Below are 13,414 nucleotides of genomic sequence, written 5' to 3'. Positions count from 1 at the left end.
ACTGAGGCTCTGATAATGCTAACCCTAATAGCCGCTGAGCTAAAAATCACCACCACGGGTTTTATAAACATAGCCAGTAAGATCAGGATCTGTGCACATCTAAATTCAGGTGAAATGGTCCAGGTCGAGTTGACAGGGCTGTGCACCAGAATCCTGGTCACAGAACCAGAGATGTGAAACTCCCGATGGTAATAAGCTTCCCATAGTCCAATGTACACAAGCTGAACAACTTCGTCATCGAATTCCAGAGGCGCCAGTATCGGCTGCTTTGGAGGATTATTCCAAACCCCAACGACAAGAGGCTGCAAAGGAAGCCAGTCAGTCTGAAGATCCATTCCTTCACCTGTGCAAATCTGTAAGATAAGATTGAAAAAAATTAGAATAAATCCAGAAACACAAATGCAGAGTGATAAACAGAGTGAAATGAAATCATGGTTACAGAGTACTAGATACTCACCCCTTGCCCTTGCTGTCTCAATTTTGTACTTATGTATAAGAAGCCTTTAAATCTATGACTGTGGCAGGAGTCCCCATTGTAGATGTTTTGGACAATAATTCACAATTATCCTTCAAGTGCTGCTATATTCCTGTTTGTTGAATTGGAATTTCAATACTTGGAGTTAAAGGTGAAATAATAGTTTTCAGGAGGTCATTTAAGGTAATTTCTAACTGCATCTCTCTTTGCATGACAGAAGAATTGCAAATAACTTTAATGAATGTTCTGGGAGAAGAATGCTCATTATTGTAGTGGGTTGTTGCATGATCCTTACACAAGCATTTTAATGTGTATAACCCTTGAGAAGAAAGAAGCAAAAAGGAAAATGATACAGATGTATGCCCATTTATGTCAAACCAAAGCATACCTGACTTAATTATTTATTCATATTTATTATTTATTATTTATTTTTGAGACAGGGTTTTTCTGTGTAACGGTTTGGCTGTTTTGGAACTCACTCTGTATGCCAGGCTGGCCTTGAAATCAAAGAGGTTTGTCTGCCTTTACCTCTGATTGTTATACCTGACTTCGTTCAATATCCAAAGATATATGAACATAAAAAGATGAACAAAAAAGGAATGCTAAGCAGATCAAGGGTGTTAGAATAGATACTGTCATAATTCTTTACATATTTTCCTAAATGGTATTCAATTCTATAGAAAGGTATGTGTAATATTTTGTAATTAAAACCAGCATGAACACAAACTTTAACTTCTATGTTTAACTGGATGTAGATATAGCTTTTGGTAGATTACTGATTATCCAGTATGTGTGAGGTGCTGAGTTCATTTCCCATAACCACAAAACATAATATGTATGTATAAAGATGAGGAATCATGGATATGCAAATTTTTGTATCTGCTAATATATCAGTATTGCACCTTGAGAATATTGGCTTCATTTGGGTGCAACATATAAAGTATCCTGAGGTATTTTGGTTGAGCCAATGTCATCTTTGACACAAAACTTACACTTCACATTAACACCATGAAGGAACTTATTTGCATCTTCTCTAAACTCAGATCTTTGAGTGTGACAATAAGGAAAATGAGAAAATCATGATGAGTGGTCCTGAAGAGTTATTCAACAAAAGAAGGAAGCAAAGTCCTTCAGTGATTCCAGCATGTGCATACGTTATTGCCATTGCACATGCAGAAAGGTTAAGGTGGTTTTTTGTGTATTTTATTAAAGAAATTTTTTAAAATTCATTTTACATACCAACCACAGATCTCCCTCTCATCCTTTCTCCTGCTCCCCCTAAGCCTTCCCCACCCAACCCACCCTTCATCCCCTCCTCCAAAAGTGTAAGGCCTCCCGTGGGTGTCAACAAAGCCTGTACACTCAGTTGAGGCAGTAAAAAGCCACTCCCCACTGCATCAAGGCTGAACAAGACATCCCACCATAAATAATGGCTCCAAAAAGCCACTCAGGCACCAGGGATCCTGATTCCACTGTCAGGGCCCCTCAGACAAACCAAGCTACACAACTGTCTCCTGTATGCAGAGGGCCTAGTCTGTCCCATGCAGGCTCCAGAGCTGGCAGACGAAAGTTCATGAGTTTCCAGGAGCTTGGTTCAGTTGTATCTGTAGATTTCCCCATTATGATATTGACACACACACACCCTTGCTCATATAATCCCTCATCTCTCTCTTCAACTGGACTCCCTGTTTCTCTTCAGATGGTATAAATCTTTCACCTTTTACTAAGGGTCTTATAAATGGAATCTCCTTGCCAGAAAGCATTACCAACAAGCTACTTACTGTTCCGTAATCTCCTATGGCATGTGCTTTTTAAAATGCGAAGGTTGTAGACTTACTGCTTGGGAAATTACATCAACAAGATCAGTTTGCAATTGTGGTGGCTTGGGTATCACTATGAGCTCTTTCTTGCCAAGAGAGATCTGAGGCAGTGACTGCAGGAGCAGTATGCTTTGAAGCAAAAATGAAAGGAGGGAAGATGATTTTGTGCCAAATGAACTAGCTTGGCAGGATGTGGTACTGCCCTTGTCTGAACCCCCAAGAGTAGACACAAGTGTTTTGTAAAGAAACAAGTAGAAAGCTTCATGTAACATATGTTATGTTTTTACCTTTTTGTGTTAGGGGCAAAGTGATCCATTTGGAAGATGACAATATCACAAGTCTTCTTCTAATTCACAGAAAATGCTGATTAGAGAGGGAGTCACATGAAGTGGTGAAGCACCTGAGTAAAAGAAGTCCTGTTAGGCACGTGTTTCTGCTCAGAACAATGCCTTGTTGATGGTTGGGCTCTCAGAAACTTTTGAATTCACAGCACATGCTTTACTTAGTTAGAACCTATGTTAAACACTACAGGATATAGTGACCCTTGAATGATACCCAGAAAATTGTTATTCTCATTTTATACATAGGGAAATACCAGAGATGCTAATTCCCATTCACAAACTTAAGTGAGGTACACAGATAAATGGGAAGTACAAACACTGGAGATTATTATTATTCACTTGGTTTTTCCTCTCACTTGTGATGTTCAGAAGGATTTATTGAAATGGAAAACATGTACAAAAGTACCCTAATCAATATGTCAGAGGCCTTCTTTGCATCTTATGTCTTAAGATAGCGAAGGTGATTAATGAAAACAACCTGGAAAATATTAAATTCTTACCTTTTTATCTCTCTTCTAGGAAATTCAAGTGTTACTGACTGCCAACCTTAAGAGAAGTAACTATATGCATTCTTATGTTTCCATGACTACAAGTGCTATGTGGTTGGTCCTGGGCAACAAATGGGTTTCCAATGGGGACCCATGTAATGTCAGAGTGAAGTCTTTTATTATTATTATTATTATTATTATTATTATTATTATTATTTTATTTACAATACTATTCAGTTCTACATAACAGCCACAGATTCCCTTGTTCTCCCCCTTCCTGCCCCTCCCTTTCCCCCAGCCCATCTCTCATTCCTACCTCCTCCAGAGCAAGCCTCCCCTGAGGACTGAGATTGACCTGATAGACTCAGTCCAGGCAGGTCCAGTCCCCTCCTCCCAGATTAAGCCAAGCGTCCCTGTATAAGTCCCAGGTTTCAAACAGCTATCTCATGCAGGAGCCCAGGACCTGGTACCACTGCCTAGATGCCTCCCAAACAGATCAAGCCAATCAACTGTCTCACCTATTCAGAGGCCTGATCCAGTTGGGCCCCTCAGCCTTTGGTTCATATTTCATGTGTTTTCATTCGTTTGTCTATTTGTCCCTGTGCTTTATCCAACCTTGGTTTCAACAATTCTTGCTCATATAAACCCTCCTCTTTCTGCTAATTAGACTCCCGGTGCTCCACCTGGGCCTAGCCATGGATCTCTGCATCCAGATTCCTCAGTCCTTGGATGGGTTTCTGGCACAACTATTAGAGTGTTTGGCCATCCCCTCACCAGAGTAGGTCAGTCCCGGCTGTCTCTCGCCATTGCCAGCAGTCTTTTGTGGGGTATCTTTGTGGATTTCTGTGGGCCTCTTTAGCACTTTGTTTCTTCCTTTTCTTGTGTGTCTTCATTTACCATGGTTTCCTATTCCTTGTTCTCCCTCTCTGTTCTTGATCCAGCTGGATCTCCCGCTCTCTTTCCCTTGACCCTCGCCCTTCATTGCTCCCACTCATGTCCAGGTTGTTTATGTAGATCTCAGCCATTTCTCCATCATTGGGCAATCCTCGTGTCTTTCTTGGGGTCCTGTTTTCCAGGTAGCCCCACTGGTGATGTGAATAGCAGTCCAGTCATCCTTGTTCCACATCTAGTATCTTCCTATGAGTGAGTACATACCATATTTGTCTTTCTGAGTCTGGTTACCTCACTCAGGATGATGTTTTTCTAGATCCACCCATTGGCCTGCAAACCTCATGATGTCATTATTTTTCTCTGCTGAGTATTATTCCATTGTGTATATGTGCCACAATTTATTTATCCATTCTTCAGTTGAAGGGCATCTAGGTTGTTTCCAGGTTTTGGCTATTACAAACAATGCTGATATGAACATAGCTGAGCAAGTGCTCTTGTGGTATGATTGAGCATTTCTTGGGTATATGCCCAAGAGTGGTATAGCTGGGTCTTGGGGGAGATTGATTCCCAATTTTCTAAGAAAGCGCCATATTGATTTCCAAAGTGGTTGTACAAGCTTGCATTCCCACCAGCAGTGGAGGAGAGTTCCCCTAGTTCCACATCCTCTCCAGCATAAAGTGTCTTCAGTGTTTTTGATCTTAGCCATAAATGTCAGAGTGAAGTCTTTAAAATTGATTTCTTATAAGTGATGCATCAAATAGCCAAAAACTATTCTTGGCTGTCTACTTGATAACATCTGGAATTAACTAAAACTCAAATTACTGGCACACATGTGAGGGATTTTTTTCTTAATTATATCGTCTGAAATGCAAAGACCTACTTGTAGTCCAGATCTTCCATGTGGGAATATTCACCTTTAGTACATATCTTTAAAGATGATAAGATTGACCTTTAATCTGGACCACATATTGTGCTGGCAGCCAATATAAAACGTATGGCAGCAAATTTGTTTTCTTTTATTTCTTGTTCTCATTCTCACTATAAAGCCCGTTCCTTACTGGTATAAGAACTTACCTCTTCATGATTCCAACATATATTGAAGACTAACTATGATACTCAGCCTTGTTGACTGAACAATTGCTGGATTCTTTGACCTTCTGTTGGTAGACAGTCACTTTTGGACTATTTGGAGAACAGCCTGTAAGCCATTATAATAAATCACCTTCATAGATAGATAGATAGACAGGTTTATTGATTGATACATAAATATAGATATAGATAAAGATATATTTTATAAGAACAGAGCCTCTAGAGAACCCTGGACAATAAACATCTTAGTATTAGAAGTGGTTCTAGAGCAACAGAAATATAAGGGTAAATTTTTTGAGTATCTGGAATAGGCTTTCCAATTGTCAAAACCTATAGTTACTGAAACCTCTCAAGTTACTGACATTTCAAGGAAGCTCAGAGGGAACCAAAAGTCCATGGTGTGAACATAAAGAGACAAATACATTTGATTATCTTGGTTCACCAATTGTGAGGGGCAAGCGGTTTGGTGACTCTGCATATAAAAATTGTGAAAAAAAATAAGGGAAATGATGATGCGGGCCAGTTGCTCCTAGCATTTCTGGATAACTTGACAAAGGAAAAGAATGAACTCAATGATAAAACTGAACAGTCCCAGTTGACATAAACAGTTTAAAGGTACATAAGTATACCCTGGACGAGAAACTTCATTCTAGCAGCCACAGAACTCCAGTTGAAGAAAATCAAACTAAAGCCTTCATTCTAAGGTTAACTGAATTATAGTAAAAAACTCAAGTCCCAAACTGGAGTGTCTTAGCAATTAAAGTAAGGGCATGAACTGGCAAGAATGATATCCAGTAACTTAGGATGAGAATGTGTGTTTGGATGGGATTGAAGCTGAGAACTTTGAACCCACAGATTCTCAGGGTTTATCTCACCTCAGTCTGTCCACCCTCAATAGAAGATGTACTCACATCCTCACCCCATGAAGTATTGCCATCTCTTCCTTAACTGAGAAATTAATTCTTCATTGTTGTTAAACTAATAGTGACTTTCTCTGAAGAAAATGCCAGGCAAGACAATACTGATTTCCCTCAGAGCCAAAATATTTCTTTGCCTCTAGACCTATAACCAAACTTAAGCAGAGCAGGCTCCTGGAAGGGTTGTAGAAAATGTAGTCCATGAAGAGATATGCTACACTACAAAGACCTTAATGAGTTTGCAGATTCATTCAAATTTAAGTCTGGGTGAGATGTGTGGTGATGAATTTTAAGAGTGTGTGATAATGGCAGAAGGAACATAAAACTGGATCAAGCTGTATTCATTCATATGGGCACTTGAGTAGAAATTCTGTGCTAAATATGGATATTCACACAGTTAAGAAAAAGGTGTCATGAGTTTGTTTGAATAGCTGACTAAAACATTTGTCCAAAATGGCCTATTGAACAGGAGTTGGAGCTGTCTGCTATCCTTGGCTTAGTGGTGATGAAGGCATAAGGATCAGCAAATTTCAATGCTAGAGTAGGCACACTGTGCAAAACCTAATCCTTCACAATGGGATAGCCCAGATGATATGCCCTTCACTATCCCTTTTTTTATTTTTGAAATATTTTTATTTTATAATTAATTTAATTTTACATATCAGCCACAGATTCCCCTGACCTCCCTCCTCCCAGCTCCCACCTTCCTCCACTATCCACCCCCATTCTCACCTCCTCCAGGCAAGGTCTCCCATGGGAGTCAGCCCAGCCTGATATATTCAGTTGAGGCAGGTCTAGTACCCTCCTCCCTACACCAAGCCTGAGCCAAGGGTCTCAGCATAGGCCCTAAGTTCCAAAAAGCCAGCTCATGCATCAAGGACAGACAGGTCCTGGTTCCACTGCCTGGGGGCTTCCTAAACAGTTCAAGCTAATCAACTGTCTCACTTATCCAGAGGGCCTAGTCCAGTTCCATGGGGGCTCCTCAGCTATTGGTTCACAGTTCATGTGTTTCCCCTAGTTTGGCTATTTGTCCCTGTGCTTTTTGCAATCATGGTCTCAGTATCTCTTGCTCATATAATCCCTCCTCTCTCTCCGCAATTGGACTCCTGGAGCTCCACCTGGGGCTTGGCCGTGGATCTCTGCATCTGCTTCCATCAGTCATTGGATGAGAGTTCTACCATGACAGTTAGGGTGTTCGGCCATCCTATCACCAGAGTAGGCCAGCTCGGCACTCCTCGACCATTGCCAGTAGTCTATAGTGGAGGTATCTTTGTGGATTTCTGGGGACCTCTCTAGCACTTTGCCTCTTCCTATTCCCATGGGGTCTTCATTTATCATGGGGTCTCTTTCCTTGTTCTCCCACTCTGTTCCTGATCCAGCTGGGACCGCCTGATCCCCTAGCTCTTTTTCCCCTGACCCTTGCCCTCCATTACCTCCCCTAGTTTGCTCATGTAGATCTCATCCATTTCTCTGTCACTGGGTGATCTCTGTGTCTTTCTTAGGGTTCTCTTTTACTAGGTAGCCTCCCTGGTGTTGTGGGTTGCAGTCTGGTTATCCTTTGCTTTATATCTAGTATCCACTTATGAGTGAGTACATACCATGTTTGTCTTTCGGAGTTTGCATTACCTCACTCAGGATGATATTTTCTAGTTCCATACATTTGCCTGCAAACCTCATGATGTCATTGTTTTTCTCTGCTGAGTAGTACTACTTTATGTATATGTACAATATTTTATTTATCCATCATTCAGTTGAAGGGCATCTAGGTTGTTTCCAGGTTCTGGCTATTACAAATAATGCTGCTATGATCACAGCTGAATATGTATCCTTGTGGTATGATAGAGCATTCCTTGGTATATGCCCAAGAGTGGTATAGCTGGGTCTTGAGGGAGGTTGATTCCCATTTTTCTAAGAAAGCACCATGTTGATTTCCAAACTTGTACAGTAGCTGTACAAGTTTGCACTCCTACTAATAGTGGAGGAGTGTTCCCTTTGCTCCACATCCTCTCCAACATAAGCTATCTTCAGTGTTTTTTATCTTAGCCATTCTGACAGGTGTTAGATGGTATCTCAGAGTCATTTTGATTTGCATTTCCCTGATGATTAGGGATCTTGAGCAATTCCTTAAATGTCTTTCAGCCATTTGAGCTTCTTCTGTTGGGGATTCTCTTTTTAGCTCTATATCCCATTTTTTTAAATTGGACTATTAGGTATTTTGATGTCTAATTTCTTGAGTTCTTTATATGTTTTGGATATCAGCCCTCTGTCAGATGTGGGGTTGTGGAGATCTTTTTTCATTCTGTAGGCTGTCGTTTTGTCTTGTTGACCATGACCATTACCCTACAAAAGCTTCTTAGTTTCAAGAGGTCCCATTGATTGATTGTTTCTCTCAGTGTCTGTGATACTGATGTTATATTTAGGAAGTGATCTCCTATGCCAATGTGTTCAAGACTACTTCCCACTTTCTCTTCTATCAGATTTAGAGTTACTGGATTTATCTTGAGGTCTTTGATCCAATTGGACTTAAGTTTTGTGCACTGTGACAGATATGGATCCATTTTTATTCTTCTACATGTTGACATCAAGTTATGCCAGCACCATTTGTTCAAGATACTTTCTTTTTTTTTTCCATTGTATAGTTTTGGCTTCTTTGTCAAAAATCATAAGGTCATAGGTGTGCGGATTAATGTCAGGGTCTTCAGTTTGGTTCCATTGGTCCACATGTCGCTTTTTATGCCAGTACCAAGCTGTTTTTATTACTAGAGCTCTATAGTAGAGCTTGAAGTCAGGGATCGTGATGCCTCCAGAGGTTGCTTTATTGTACAGGATTCTTTTGGCTATCCTGGTTTTTTTGTTTTTCCATATGAAGTTGAGTATTGTTCTTTCTAGGTCTGCGAAGAATTGTGTTGACATTTTGATGGGGATTGCATTGAATCTGTAGATTGCTTTTGGTAAGATTGCCATTTTTACTATGTTAATCCTACCTATCCATGAGCATGGGAGATTCTTCCATTTTCTGACATCTTCTTCAATTTCTTTCTTCAGGGACTTTAAGTTCTTGTCATACAAGTCCTTCGGTTGTTTAGTTGGAGTTACCCCGAGATATTTATATCATGTGTGACTATTGTAAAGGGTGATGTTTCTCTGATTTCTTTCTCAGCCCATTTGTCATTTGTATATAGGAGGGCTACTGACTTTTTTGAGTTAATCTTGTATTCTGCTACTTTGCTTAAGGTGTTTATAAGCTCTATGAGCTCCTTGGTTGAATTTTTGTGGTCACTTATGTATACTATCATGTCATCTGCAAATTTGGAAAGCTTGACTTCTTCCTTTCCAATTTCTATCTCCTTGATCTCCTTATGTTGACTTATTGCTCTGGCTAGAACTTCAAGTACCCTATTGAATAAGTAGGTGGAGGGTGGACAGCCTTGTCTTGTTCCTGATTTTAGTGGAATCGCTTTGAGTTTCTCTCTATTTAATTTGATGTTGGCTGTTGGCTTGCTGTAAATTGCCTTTATTATGTTTAGGTGTGTTCCCTGTATTGCTGCTGATCACTCCAAGACCTTTATCATGAAGAGGTGTTGGATTTTGTCAAAGCCTTTTCAGCATCTAGTGAGATGATCATGTAGTTTTGTTTCTTTCAGTTTGTTTATATCATAGATTACATTTACAGCTTTTTCGTATGTTGAACCATCCTTGCATCACTGGGATGAAGCCTACGTGATCATAGTGGATAATTGTTTTGATGTGTTCTTGGAGTCTGTTTGCCAATATTTTATTGAGTATTTTTGCATCAATGTTCATGAGGGAGATTGGTCTATAGTTCTATTTCTTTGTTGCATCTTTGGTTGGCTTGGGAATCAGGGTAATTGTAGCCTCATAGAAGGAATTTGGTAATGTTCCTTCTGTTTCTATTGTGTGGAACAATTTAAAGAGTAATGGCATTATCTCTTCTTTGAAGATCTTGTAGAATTCTGCATCGAAACCATGTAGTCCTGGGCTTTTTTGGTTGGGAGACTGTTAATGACTGTTTCTATTTCCTTAGTGATTATTGGTCTATTATATAGTTTGTCTGGTCTTGACTTAACCTAGGTATGTGGTACCTATCCAAAAAACTATCCATTTCTTTTAGATTTTCCAGTTTTGTGGAGTAGAGGTTTTTGAAGTATGACCTGATGATTCTCTGGATTTCCTCGATGTTAGATGTTATGTCTCCCTTTTCATTTTTGATTTTGCTAATTTGCATGCTCTTTCTCTGTCTTTTGGTTAGTTTGGATAAGGGCTTGTCTATCTTGTTGATTTTCCTCAAAGAACCAACTCTTTGTTTCATTGGTTCTTTGTATTATTCTCTTTGTTTCTAGTTTATTGATTTTAGCTCTCAATTTGATTATTTCCTGGCATCAGTTCCTCCTGGGTGATTTTAATGCTTCTTGTTCTAGAGCTTTCAGGTGTGCTTGTTAAGTCACTAGTGTGAGATTTCTCCAACTTCTTTATGTGGGCATTTAGTGCTGTGCCTTTTCCTCTTAGCACTGCTTTCATTGTGTCCCATAAGTTTGGGTATGTGGTTTATTCATTTTCATTGATCTCTAGGAAATCTTTAACTTCATTCTGTTTTTCTTCCTTGACTCATTGGTGATTCTGTTGAACATAATTCAGTTTTCATGAGATTGTAGGCTTTCTGTAATTTTTGTTGTTGTTGAAATCTAACTTTAAACCATTGTGGTCTGGTAGAAAACAGGAGGTTATTCCAATTTTTTTTGTATATGTTGAGATTTGCTTTGTGACTGAGTATGTGGTCGATTTTAGAGAAGGCTCCATGGGGTGCTGAGAAGATGGTATATTCTTTTTTGTTAGGATGGAATGTTCTGCAGATATCAATTAAATCCATTTGAGTCATAACATCAGTTAAGTCTGCTGTGGATATCATTCTATATAAATAAAACACTGATGGCCAGCGACACGGCAGGAAGTATAGGCGGGACAAAGAGAGAGGAGAATTGGGGAAACAGGAAGAAGGGGGAGAGACACTGCAGCCACCGCGAGGAGAAGCAGCATGTAAAGACGCCGGTAAGCCACCAGCCACGTGGCAAGGTATAGATTTATAGAAATGGGTTAATTTAAGATATAAGTACAGTTAGCAAGAAGCCTGCCATGGCCATACAGTTTGTAAGTAATATAAGCATCTGAGTGATTATTTTATACGTGGATTGTGGGTCTGTGGGGCTTGGTCGAGCCTGGAGAGAAGCCCTCCAGCAACAAAGTCCCTTATTTCTTTGTTAACTTTCGATTTTGCAGATCAGTCCAGTGGTGAGAGTAGGGTGTTGAAGTCTCCCACTATTAATGCATAGAGTTTTATGTGTGATTTAAGCTTTAGTAATGTTTTTTACATATGTGGATACCCTTGTGTTTGGGGCATAAATGTTCAGAATGGAAACTTCATCTTGGTGGATGTTTCCTGTGATGAGTATGTTATGTCCTTTTTGATCTCTTTTCATTGATTTTAATTTGAAGTCTATTTTGCTGGATATTAGGATGGCTACACCATATTGCTTCTTAAGACCATTTGATCGGTTATTTGCTAGACTAGTCACTAGAGTAGACAGGTTCAGGAACTCTTTGGACCACTGCCAGCAGACCAAGATGGGGTCAACCTTGTGGATTCCTGAGAGCCTCCCCAGCACCCTGCCTCTTCCTATTCCCATGATGTCCTCATCTATCATGGTATCTTCCTCCCTGCTCTCCCACTCTGTCCCTGTTCCAGCTTGACCCTCCCATTGCCCTATGTTCTCATCCCCCACTCTTCGCCCTCTGCTACTTCCCCACACCCAGACCACTCATGTAGATCTCATCAAATTCTCCTTCACAGGGTCATCCATGTGTCCCTTGTAGGATCTTTTCCTGTTAGCTAGCCTCTCTGAAGTTGTGAGTTGCAGTCTGGCTATCCCTTCCCTCACATTTAGTATCCACATATGAGTGAGTACATACTATGTTTGTCCTTCTGAGTCTGGGTTACCTCACTCAATGCTATTTTCTAGTTCCATCTATTTGCCTGCAAATTTCATGATATCATTGTTTTTTTTTTTTTTTTTACTGCTGAGTAGTACTCCATTGTGTATATGTGCCATAATATCTTTACCCATTCTTCAGTTGATAGTCATCTAGGTTGTTTCCAGGTTCTTGCTATTACAAATAATGCTGATATGAACATAGTTGAGCATGTGTCCTTGTGGTATGATTGAGCATTCCTTGGGTACATGCCCAAGAGTGGTATAACTGGATCTTTAGGAAGACTTATTCCCAATTTTCTGAGAAACCATCATTCTGATTTCCAGAGTGTTTGCATAACCTAGGTGTCATCATAGAGCCTTTGTCTAGTGATTGATGGAGGCAGATACAGAGATCCACAGCCAGGCACCAGGCTGAGCCCAGGGAATCCAGTTGATGAGAGAGAGAAAAGATACTGCAGGTGAGGGACATCGAGATCACGATGGGAGGACATGCAGAGATGACTGGCCACACCAGTGGAAGCCCAAGAACTGTGGACTGGTGGCTGTGGAGCCCCCATGGGACTTGACTAGACCCTCTGGATATGGAAGACAGTTGTTTGGCTCAAACTGTTTGGGCAGGACCCAGGCAGGGAGATGGGGACCGGTCCCTGGTCTATGGGCAGGCTTCTGGAACCCGGTCCTGTGGTGTGACACTTTGCACAGCCTTAGGGCAGTGGGAAGGGCTTGGACCTGCCTAGGCTCAGTGTGCTGGACTCTACTGACTCCCCATAGGAGAACTCGATTTGGGGAAGTGGGGATGCGAGGCGGCTTGGAAAAGAGGACTGGGGGATGTGAGAAGGGAGGAGGGGGGGTCTGTGGATAGCATGTGGAGTGAGTAGAGAATATCTTAATAAAGAAAAAAAGACCATTTGATTGGAAAAGACTTTCCCCATGTTGTTGTTTTTATGTATGTGACCAACAGGGAAGATTCCACAGCCTGCCATCTTAGATAGAAGAATTCAAACAGCATTTGCCAGCAAATGATATACCACAGACTCTGCTGGAAGTAAATGTGACCTGAAAAGCATCATCCAGATTCTCAGGAGCTTGGCCCAAATGTCAGTTGATCATCTGGGTGTGGTGAACCATAACTTTAATCTCAGCAATGGGAGGGAGAGGCAGCCCAATCTCTGTGAGTTCTAGGTGTGACTTGTCTACATAGTGAGCTCGCAGAAAGCCAGAGGTACTCTGAAACCAGGTCTCATGTAAACAAAGAAAAGAAGAATTTTGCTGACATGCACAACATGCCTTTGTTTGAGACCTCTGCTACAAACCCCAATGGTGATTGTGCTCTCTACTCTTGATCAACTTGAAACACAGTAGAGTTTCTTTGAAAGATGGAACCT

General features: G+C 40.6%; 1 pseudogene; it reads right to left on the bottom strand.

Moving 5' to 3' along the window:
* Positions 1 to 3,210, bottom strand: part of LOC114688293 — a 23,077-nt pseudogene extending 19,867 nt beyond the window's left edge.
* Positions 3,211 to 13,414: the final 10,204 nt, after the last annotated feature.

This window comes from Peromyscus leucopus, chromosome X (assembly GCF_004664715.2).
Source record: "Peromyscus leucopus breed LL Stock chromosome X, UCI_PerLeu_2.1, whole genome shotgun sequence".
In the NCBI taxonomy this organism is placed as follows: Eukaryota; Metazoa; Chordata; class Mammalia; order Rodentia; family Cricetidae; genus Peromyscus; species Peromyscus leucopus.
The sequence above is the reverse complement of the archived record's forward strand: the minus strand, read 5'-3'. Positions and strand labels throughout refer to the sequence as shown.